At 30.5% G+C, this 10457-nt stretch overlaps 1 long non-coding RNA gene and 1 pseudogene across 1 annotated transcript; one reads left to right on the top strand and one right to left on the bottom strand.

Annotated features, from left to right (window-relative positions):
- Positions 1-362: 362 nt before the first annotated feature.
- Positions 363-970, bottom strand: LOC149491682 (uncharacterized; annotated as a pseudogene).
- Positions 971-6260: 5290 nt separating this feature from the next.
- LOC149491681 (uncharacterized) lies at positions 6261-10186 on the top strand. The gene is made up of 4 exons (XR_016319320.1): positions 6261-6398; positions 6505-6568; positions 9365-9946; positions 10045-10186. It is a non-coding gene; the product is annotated as an uncharacterized LOC149491681 (long non-coding RNA).
- The last annotated feature ends 271 nt before the right edge of the window (positions 10187-10457 follow it).

Here is a 10457-nt window from a genome sequence, read left to right as displayed (position 1 = left end):
ATATTTGGAATATTTTTGTAGAAGCATCCTTTTGTGTTCAAATCTTTGAGAATAAATTCTCTTTTTTTTTTTGAACAGCAAAACACCTTGAGCACAAAAGAACCTTAGATGCAGTAGCAAAGATAGAATTCCACATATCCTTTTTTTTTTCCCTCTAAATCTTTAATCTTTTCTACTTTAACTTTACAACAACAACAACTATCATTAGGGTCTTAGACCAATCCCCACTCAACCAACAATTTCACATAACAAGAAGAGAAGAAGAAGAAAAAAAGAAATTAAACCAAATAAAGGGAAAAAAAAACTAAAACTAAAAACGGATATAAAACAATTAACTAATTCCAAATTGCATTATTATTTCTACATATACATATATGTAATCAATCTTACCAAATGAATTCCGCGTAATTTTAATTCAGTCATCATGATCTCTTCTGGCTTTCTTGATCTTCCGATGGAAATCGTCGAGAATAGCTTAGGAAATAGACATTCCACTTCTTGAGACAGATCAAGCTGTCGACTTGCCCGAACATTCGATGATTTTCTTTAGAAGATAATGAAGACTTTGAAGGTTTTGTTGGTGCAGGTGGGCATTGTTTGGTTAAAGGAATGTTTGTGATCCAAAGAAGTTGGAGTCTTGAATCCATCATTATCATCTTCGTCATCGTCGTCATCAACATTATTGCTAGCCTTTAATTCTTCTTCTAATAATTCAGGCGTGCAAGAATTTGTGTTCTTGGATTCTTCTTCTTCTTGTTCTTGTTTTTGTTCTCGTCCAAGCACTTGCTTGCATTTTCCAATATTTTCTTGAAAAGAAATGCCGTCATGGAATTGAAATTTGGGTCTGCAACAGAACGTTGAATTCGATCTCTTCTTGATTTTCTTTGACGAGAAGCATGTGATCTGAATTTGACATACTTAGCAATGATGAGAAGAAGAAATTGTCAAAATCTGATGATGAGCTCATGAATTGTTTCAAGAAGAAGATGGGTTAATTTCTGCAGTAGAGAATTTTGCAAGAAAAGAAAGAATGGAAGAGAAAAAAGAAATGAGGGAGCTCAAGTGCATCGGATCCTTCGCCAAGGAAGCATTGAAAGCCTCCAACACATTTAACTAACAACCAACCCTCCTTGAGTAGAAGAGAATTTAGGAGTATAATATCTCCCTTTATTTCTTTTATTTATTTATTTTATGTTTTGTGCAGTTTCTACAAACTTTGATGCATTCTGTGCACGTGGTTTGCTTCATGGGGACCATTTTGCTGATTTGGAGTTTATAGTTCTTTCCTTTTCATATCATCTCATATCATGATATTTTGAGTGTTTATAATATTATCGCTTAGATGCTTTGTCTATCTTCCAAGGCAACGGTAAAAATGCACTTTGACTTTGTAATATTTCTACCTGCTTTTTTTTATTTGTCTTATAATTCTGTAAGGCAAGGGTATAGGCAGATTAATGAAGGATTTTTTTTTTTCGGAGTGGAATTAATGAATGATTCTTTAAATAATTATTTTTATTTTATTGTATTTTTCAATGAATATTTCTTCATTTAGTAAAAAATTATTTTTAATTAATTTATTACTCGGTTCGCCATATATCGATGAAGTATAGGTAAATCCTTTTTTTTTTTCTTTTTTTTTGCACATATGCATCTTTCAAAATGTCTAATTAAGTATTATGAAAGTCACTATATTTTAAATGTATTTTATTTATAAAATCAGGATTTAAGATTTTTTAATTTAAAGTCTTCATTTTTAGAAAGATTTTAATTAAATACAATCTCTAAGTTGTCATTTTTAGAAGGATTTTAATCGAATACAATCTCAATTTGAAAACATCTATCTATATAATACTCTCTCTTTTCTCTTTATTCTATTTATTAGAGAAAACAAGAAAAGCTCTTAGATTAAAAAAAGTTAGTTAAATGAAATTTTCTCTTTAAAATGTCCTTCATTTTTCGTTAATTATAAGAACAATAGTTGACATAAAAGATAGTATCAAGAAGTGCATTTATTGCCTATTTGCATTATTTGGGCATCATTTTAAATTTTCTTTATTAACTCTATCACGCTTTGGTAGAATGGAGACGTTTTACATAATATGTGCCTAAAAATGAAAAAAATTGATATACTCTGAACTTATGTCTTTAAATGGTTAGCTATATTTAGTTTTAAGAGTTCTTTAAATATGCATTTTTGATTTTTTTTTTCAATTTTTGCCAAAGTTTCCTTAATCTGATATAAATTAATGAGATTAATTATCTTCTCAATATTTAATCTTGTTATCTTGTCTTATTGATTTATATTCATATACTTATGCCTTCCTTAAAAAAACAATTACTGTATTTAGCCTCTTAACAAGTTTTAATTTGAAAGTGAGTACTAAAATTCGAGTTTTAGTGTGAGTTTGAAGCCACAATTTTTTTTAAAAAATACACAATCTAGCAAAATGTGTGGCAACAGCTTCACATTTTAAAAGTACACAACTAATAATAATAAGGCCACAAAGTGGGTTGCAAAAGAGTACAGCTATTATAAGATTTGAAAAAGTACATAATTAATAATAATAATATTACAAAAGGGCTTATAGAAGTGCACAACTAATAATAACAAGGCCACAAAGTGGCTTACAGAAGTTGACAACCGTTACCTAGCACAGAAAACAACAACTACTGAAAAAGTGTAAAACTAATAATAACAATGCCATAAAACGACTTACAATAGTTCACAACTACTATTAAGTATTAACAAAAGGCCACAAAGTAGCTTATAAAAGAGTATTATCATAACAAAGATTAGGGAAAAAAATTACTGCATTTGAAAAGTACATGATTAATAATAATAAAAAGTCACAAAATGACTTATAGAACGTACGACTAATAATAAAAGTCCACAAAATAGCTTACAGAAGTTCACAACTGTCAATTAACACATAGAAACAAAAATTAGAAAAGTGCATGACTACTAATGCAAGGCCACAAAATGGAAGTGACTTATAGAAGTTCACGACCGTTAACTAACACAAAAAAATAAAAACCATTGAAAAAATGCACAAGTACTAAAAACAAACTCTAATTTCCCCCTTTTTTCAATAATCAAAACACACCCCTACTTTTAAAAACAAAACGTGTCCGTTTACAAAACTTAACTAATATAACAAATATTTATTCCTGACGTCAACGATTGTAGCCAAATTTACAATGATAAAAGTGGACATATATTTATCAAACACACAAATAAGGGCTAACTTTGTATTTATGTAGCCATTATTTTGACTTTTAATATCAGAATTTTAATTTTGTGGCTAAATTTATAAAACGACCACTGTTACTATAAAACGAGAAAAAGTGAGTTGATAATTTTCTCTTGAAATACTCGTACATTAAATACTGAGAATATTTGTGTTTGACACTTTTCTTGATTGTTGAGCTTTAATCTTAAAGTAAACACATACACTCAAAGGGCATTTTAGTCTTTTTAATTTGGCTTGCATTCCAAAGTTACTATATAGAGTAAAAATTTTCTATATAAAAAATACATTGAAAAAGGAAATTTTGCTCTAAATAAAGAATGGAGAGAGTATGTGGTAACAAATTTAATAAAGTGAGATAAAACTTACTTCTATTTTATGATATGATTCATTTTAAAGGATAATTGTTATTTAGTTCTTATATTATGGTCAAATGCACTAATCGGTCCTTATTTTCTCCAAAATATATATTTACATCTCTAAATTTTGATCTTTTCATTTCGTCCTCTAAGTTTTGATCTTTTCATTTCGTCGTACACTTTTAATCTTTGAGTTCATTCTTAAATTTGTTTAGTTGTGAGTCAAAACCAAAAAAGATGGTTAGATGTGAGAGAAAATTTGTAATAACAAAATTCATCCTAATCTTCATATTCTCAAAAGAAACCAAAAAAGAATAGAAAAATATAAATCAAAAATAAAAAAAATATCGTTAATTGTCCTCTAAAAATGGGAATATAAAGGAAATATTGAATGAATAGATGATAATTTAAAATTTTGAAGGAGACATTAAAATTTTATAAAAGAAAATTCTAAAACACTCATGCTTACTTTAACTTTTATAAACTATAATAATCACAAATATTGAAATAAAAAACAAATTAATAAAAAACACTTAATTTTTTTTGGCCTAAATCTAATTATTAATTTTATACTTTATGATTGAATTTTTGTGTAGATTTTTATTAACAAAATTTTTTAAGTAATAATTTCTTGAAATAGGCATATTTAATAATTCATATAAATTTAGGACATTTTCGTTATTTTTAGCAACTTAATGGTAAAACTCATCATAATTGGAGGAAGGGACGATATTGTTGGATGGAGACAAATTTAAGGATGTAATGTATTTAAAAAAAGTGAGGAATAACTAGTGTATTTGGCTATCCTTATTTTAAATTAAAATTAAAATTTAATAATTTATTTTGATAATGAAGTTTATCACAGTAAATTAAATAATAATATTAATCATTTTCTAACTAGTTTTTAATTGATATCTTTATATAATTATATAATACAATCCTTTTCAATATGTACTTTAAAATAAAATATGCATATTTTATGAATTTATTATTTTTGATTAGCTACAATATATGTGTATTTTTCTATTTAATTAAGGATATTATCTATATGTGTCTTTATTATTAATCAAAAAATAATTTATATATTGGGAAGCATACCAATTAATGCATCAATGTGTAATGTGGGAATTTATTAATGCATCCTAGTTTTAAATTTTGTCTTGATGAATCATGTAATGATAATCATATGGTTTGCAAACTAGCTTTTTTCTTTTTTTTTTTTTTTTTTTTGGATGCCATATTGATATATTGATGGTGTCATGACATGTATATAGCTAGACTTGCCAATTGTTTTAATTATAAGCATGCCAAAGTTACTAAAAATTCTCTATCCATTCATTAAAAAATAATATTGCAACTTGCAATCGTAATTGAATATAACATTGGCCAATATTTTATTATTTTAAGAGTATTTGAATAGGGTTTTCAAAGTATTTACGTAGATATGATTTTTTCAAATAAAAATTATTTTAGTAGGTTGGGGTCAAAAAATATGCGACGCAATTAGGGTTAATCTCACTTATGCACATGCACCTAAAATTTAAACCTAGAACCTCAAAATGAAAGTCTGAAATCTCAACCGTTAGAGCATACACTTTGAATTCTTATATGAGAATTTTGAGAAACATTCTCATCCCGGTTAAATTAAAGATATAAATTTATTTAATTCTTTTTGAACTTCATTGGTAGTCATATATTAGGTTAAGGTCGGAATATTTGTTTCATAAGTTAGAAATCTATATTCGAATTTGATAGTTTATGATCCTACAAATATTTTTTGACATATCATAAAAAACTCTAAAATTTTTCTATATTTTTGAGTATTGAGAAAGGAGATTCAAATCTGTATGGTTGCAGCTATTGTCAAATCGTATCTCCACTCGTAATTTGCCGTGACTTGATTTATTTGTTACTCCATCTTTTAAGTTTAAAAATTTAATCATGTATATATACATTTCAAGCTAGTTAGGTCCATCTATATGTCATGCATGCTGAATAAAAGATTAACGAGGTAAAGTGTCATTAAAGCTAATCGTTGGCTCCACCTCATTATAAAAGCAAGTCAATTTATTGTCTGCTAACGTACGTGAAAGCAACTAAACAACAAACTTGTTGAGAGGGAAAAAAGATTGCAATTTTTTCCATTATAAATAAACTAACCCTTGCTTATAACCTTACAATATTTTTATGGATATATATTTCATCCACAAATTAATAAAGAAAAATAAATTTATATTTCTACTTACTTTTCAAACACTACAAGAAAGACGCCGAATTGCGACCGAATATCTTCAGTTGATAAAAATTATTAAAATAGATACCATTTAGAGATAGGCTGCAACCGAAAAAAAATAAAATAAAAAATAAGGTAATTATTTAATAGAGATTGCAAACATTTAGATTTAAAATAGTGACAGTTTTGGAATAGAGACCGATTTCATATCGGTTGCTAAAATCGCGAGGAGTTGTTGGCTCGGAAATTAGCAACCATTTTTGTGACTGGTTAGCGACCGAACTGTAAAAAAACTGTATTAAAAAATACTGAAAAAATATAGCGACTGAAGAATCTGTCGCTAAGGGAAATATGTAAAACGCTTTCTTGTCTAGTTTATGGTCAGCTCTCGATCTCAAACACGTTTTTTCTTCTCTATTTTTTTCTCTCTCTCACTCTCTCTTTCTCTATCCCCTAAACACTGCTTTGCTATTGTCAATTTATCAAACTAGAAACATGGTCGTCCCCCATCAGCCTCGTCGGTAGTGCCATTTTCTTCTAACAACAAACAATTAGGTATTTTTATTGATTTTTTTCATGATAAAATTATTACGGCTTTTCTTTTTATCAACATTTTAAAGTTTTTTTTCTTAATCTCATTATGGCTTTTCTTTTCCCCTAGCCATAGCTTACAAACAAGTGTAGATTGTGTGAGCTTCATTTGATGGCTCTGTGATTTGCTAAAGGTAAGAATTCTCATTTTGTTCTTAGTTTTAAATTTTGCAGTTTTTGAATGCTTCCTCTGTTATATGCTTTATGCTTTTAAATGCTTAGTGAGGGTTTGGTGGTGATTTTTCGCCCACCTAATTTTGCAATTATAGTCCTGCAAAATATGTAAATAGTGTGAAAATGCTTACTATTGGTATCATTGGTGTTTTCATTTTTTTTTTATAAAATTTTGTAATTCTTGTTTGATTGTGCAAATGTTTACATTCTTATGCTATCTATTTGCTTATACTACATTTTTTAATCCACCTAACCTAAGTTACCTGTAATTACTCTTTTATTAAAATGAAGTTGTTGGCTTTAGATTTTAATTTTAGAACTCTGCAGCAGAAGTATTACATTGAATTATCCAAAGAGGACAGTTTAGAAATGTGATTCATTAGAAAGTTCATGATGGATAGAACTTGTCTTCTAAATTTGATGGAATATCTATTCTATTTCCTGATTCTGTTCTCTGGGTGCATATTGGATAATATCCAAGTCATGCACTTGGAGAACTATGGGGAAATGCTGCTGAAATTCCACCAGACATATAGAGTGACAATGTCTCATCATGAATCCTGATGATGACATTTTTGAATGTGATAGGTACATACCCAAATTATGTTGATGACACGAAATAAGGTGGTTAGATGATCTTTGTTTATATTGCATACATTAGGATAACATGGGAATCAATCCTTTGTATAATTTTAAAATTGTAAATGATCATTTGTAATACTGAGGGGCCATTGTCGATTGTGAATGTTTACTCTGGTTACTTCGTGAATGGATGTAAATTTCATACAGAGGGGTATGGGTTAACAAGAAAGACCATGAATAGTGGGATATATATAAAGTGATCAAATTATAGTGATATTGCAAGTGACTTCTGTGGAAGGTTGCTTGAAGGATTAGGATTGGAGTATCCAACCTTACTAATCAAGCGAACTGTGTTGTTCCACTGTGAATGGTTTGATCCAACCCCAAATGTTGGTATGAAGGTTCACCCAAAATATAAATTAGTTGATATAAATCAACCGAGAAGATATAACAAGTATGAACCTTTTGTTCTAGCAATGTAAGCTGCTCAGGTTAACTATGTTTCTTATCCAACAATAAGACGAGATAGAGGAGACTGGGTATCAATATGCAACATCAAACTTAGAGCCATAATTGAACTACCACAAACTTCTGCAATTGCTACACGTATAGAAGAAGATCCATATCAAGAGGATGAAATAGAAGCACATGAGATTCAGATTGCAGAAGAAGAATGGCCTTCAAGATTGGATGATGGTTCCATGACATATATTGATATCGATCTAATAGATGATGAGGAGGAAGAAGATCTAGTGGTTATGATAAGTTCTGATGAGGAAGACGACGAACAATACTCTAATGGCTCTAGTGATAACGAATAGCACTTCATTATGCAATTTATATTACATTTTCATTAGTATTAAATATATGTACTTGTCATGAATTTATATTGATAATTATGAATTATATACATTTACTTTGGTATTATTTATATTTAAATTTGCAAAGTATGGATTTGTTGTACTTAGAAATTAACTAATAAACAAAATTAGTTTAGCCATGGATCCAAACCAAGGTAGAGGTAATCCATCCACAGGTCACAGTCGCAGTCTCAACATTCGCAGAGTCCACCAATCTAGTATTCATGGGGATATGCCTCCACCACTGATACGGATCCATTAGTGCTTCCTAGTGGGACAATTACAAGGAGCCATGCCAAGCGATATGGGGGCAACCATATCCTTATATGTTGACCAAATTACACAAGAGCTTCATGATGTGGCATTTAACAAGTGTTGTGTGGAACTTGAAGGCACATTTAGGCTTCTTACAATGTTGGAGACATGTGCTATTGGTGTAGCACACCCTAGCCATGCTAATATGTAAGGGATGTGGGCTTGGACGTGTTCTTATTCCTTGTTGCTTGTTTTGGTCTAATTAATATGTAAGGGATATGGGCTCATAGTGTTTATTTAAGTTGTTTTGGGCTGATTTTATGATGCATGCAATCTGCCCAATATTAAGTTGTCTATTTTGGGTTAGAAATGATTCTATTTTGTGTGTACTAGTTAGGCCCATATGTTTTGGCCTTAGGGCAGCCTAGTTAGATACTCTTCTTTAGTATTAGGTTTGTTTGAGGCATATAAATAGCCTCCTTAAGATGTAAAACGGGATTTTTGGCATAATTTGAATCTAAGGCAGATTGTTCATGCTCTTGCATGTTCTTCTTAATTAGAGTGATTGTGAGAAATTGCTATCCTCTAATTGCATCAAGAATTAAGATAAACTTATCAACTCATTGTGGCGTTTATCTTGTTCTTTACTCGATTATTGGTGTTTCCGTTTCTGTATAAACGTGGGGTGCCATAGAGGGGGATTCATATTAATCTTTGATCCGATCCATTCGATTAGGGGTTCTAGGAATTCATTTCCTTTTGGGTTCCTTGTCAACCAGCTACTACCCAGCCATTGGGTACTACTACTACACTATCTCCTGCTTCGGGGATGGCCACATCATCACCTCCACCTCCACCTCTTCCTTCTCTCTTTACTTCTGCTTCTACACCATCTAGTGCTCCATCCATTGGCCCAAGATTAGGACCCTCAGGACGATGACTATGTTGGGTAGAAAATGGAGAGTATGTTTTTCTAATTTTGATATCTTATGTGAATTATGAATTAGGTATGCATTATATTTATTTCGTTTATTTACAATTAACATATGATTATCGTAGGTTGGAGCCCTCTAGAGATTGCTCATCACAAATAGCGAAGATCTTCAAGAAATTGGATGATGAAGAGGGATACACTTAGAAGAATGTTCAAGAGACTATTAAGAAATTTTATTGGAATGAGTTTCAGGTAAATAACTGAGCAACGAACATTTACATGGAAAAATTATTTTGAAGTTATATTATCTTTTTTGATTGAATGCATATTATTAGTTCAATCTATATTTATTTATTTCATTTAAACATTATTGGTGCTCATTTTTACTAAATTTGCAATACCTACTTGTTCAGAAATTCTTTGAGTTTGATCAATCTTTATTTGTTGTTCTACATGAATTATGGGAGGAAAAGGCTGCAGTGCAGTACAAGGACTATCTCAGTAAAATGTGGAATAAAGGATAAAGACAGAAGTGCATTAGAGATTCAGTCTGGCAAAAATGGCAAGAAGCATGGAGTGACCTAGGGTACCAAGCTAAATGCACCATTTACTCGAATAATAGGCGCAGTGAGACTGGAGGGGAGGGTGCTGGTCCATCCCGCCATACTGGGGAATCCATATCCGCTTCAGAGAGTGGACGACGAATGGTTAGTTTTACTAATTAATTATAATTCTGTTCCGTACAAGTAAATGGTTTTTTTTATTGAATTAATGTAAATATATTCTATTAAAAAATGCTTAATAGGCTAAGGAACTTCGGCGTATACCTTTGCCTGTGGAGTTATATATATTCTATTAAAGTGCCACTTCTTCAGCCACACAGGATCCAGCTTTGACTGAGCAAGTTTGACTAATGCAAGAGCAGATGCAGAAACAAGCAGAGGAAATGAGAGCTTAGAGAGTGGCGAGAGCAGGTGATGCAACAGATAGGTACCAGACAATATTGATGTGGTCCATCACATACAGGCACTACTTCTGTAGAGAACGCAAGCATTACACCACTTTGTGACCACTCACCGGATCACTCTGATGGTGCAACAGATGCGACTTAGATATGTTCGAACAATAGATCTTTTATAAACTTCCTTTTTTTAGAATTTATAAGTATTACATACTAGGACTAGTCAAATATGTAAATATTGCTTCCTTCCAGTTTTT

The sequence above is a fragment of the Jatropha curcas genome, unplaced genomic scaffold, assembly GCF_041381405.1.
Source record: "Jatropha curcas cultivar XTBG-Jc1 unplaced genomic scaffold, XTBG_Jcur_1.0 HiC_scaffold_880_pilon, whole genome shotgun sequence".
NCBI lineage: Eukaryota > Viridiplantae > Streptophyta > Magnoliopsida > Malpighiales > Euphorbiaceae > Jatropha > Jatropha curcas.
This window is presented reverse-complemented; position numbering and strand designations above follow the sequence as displayed.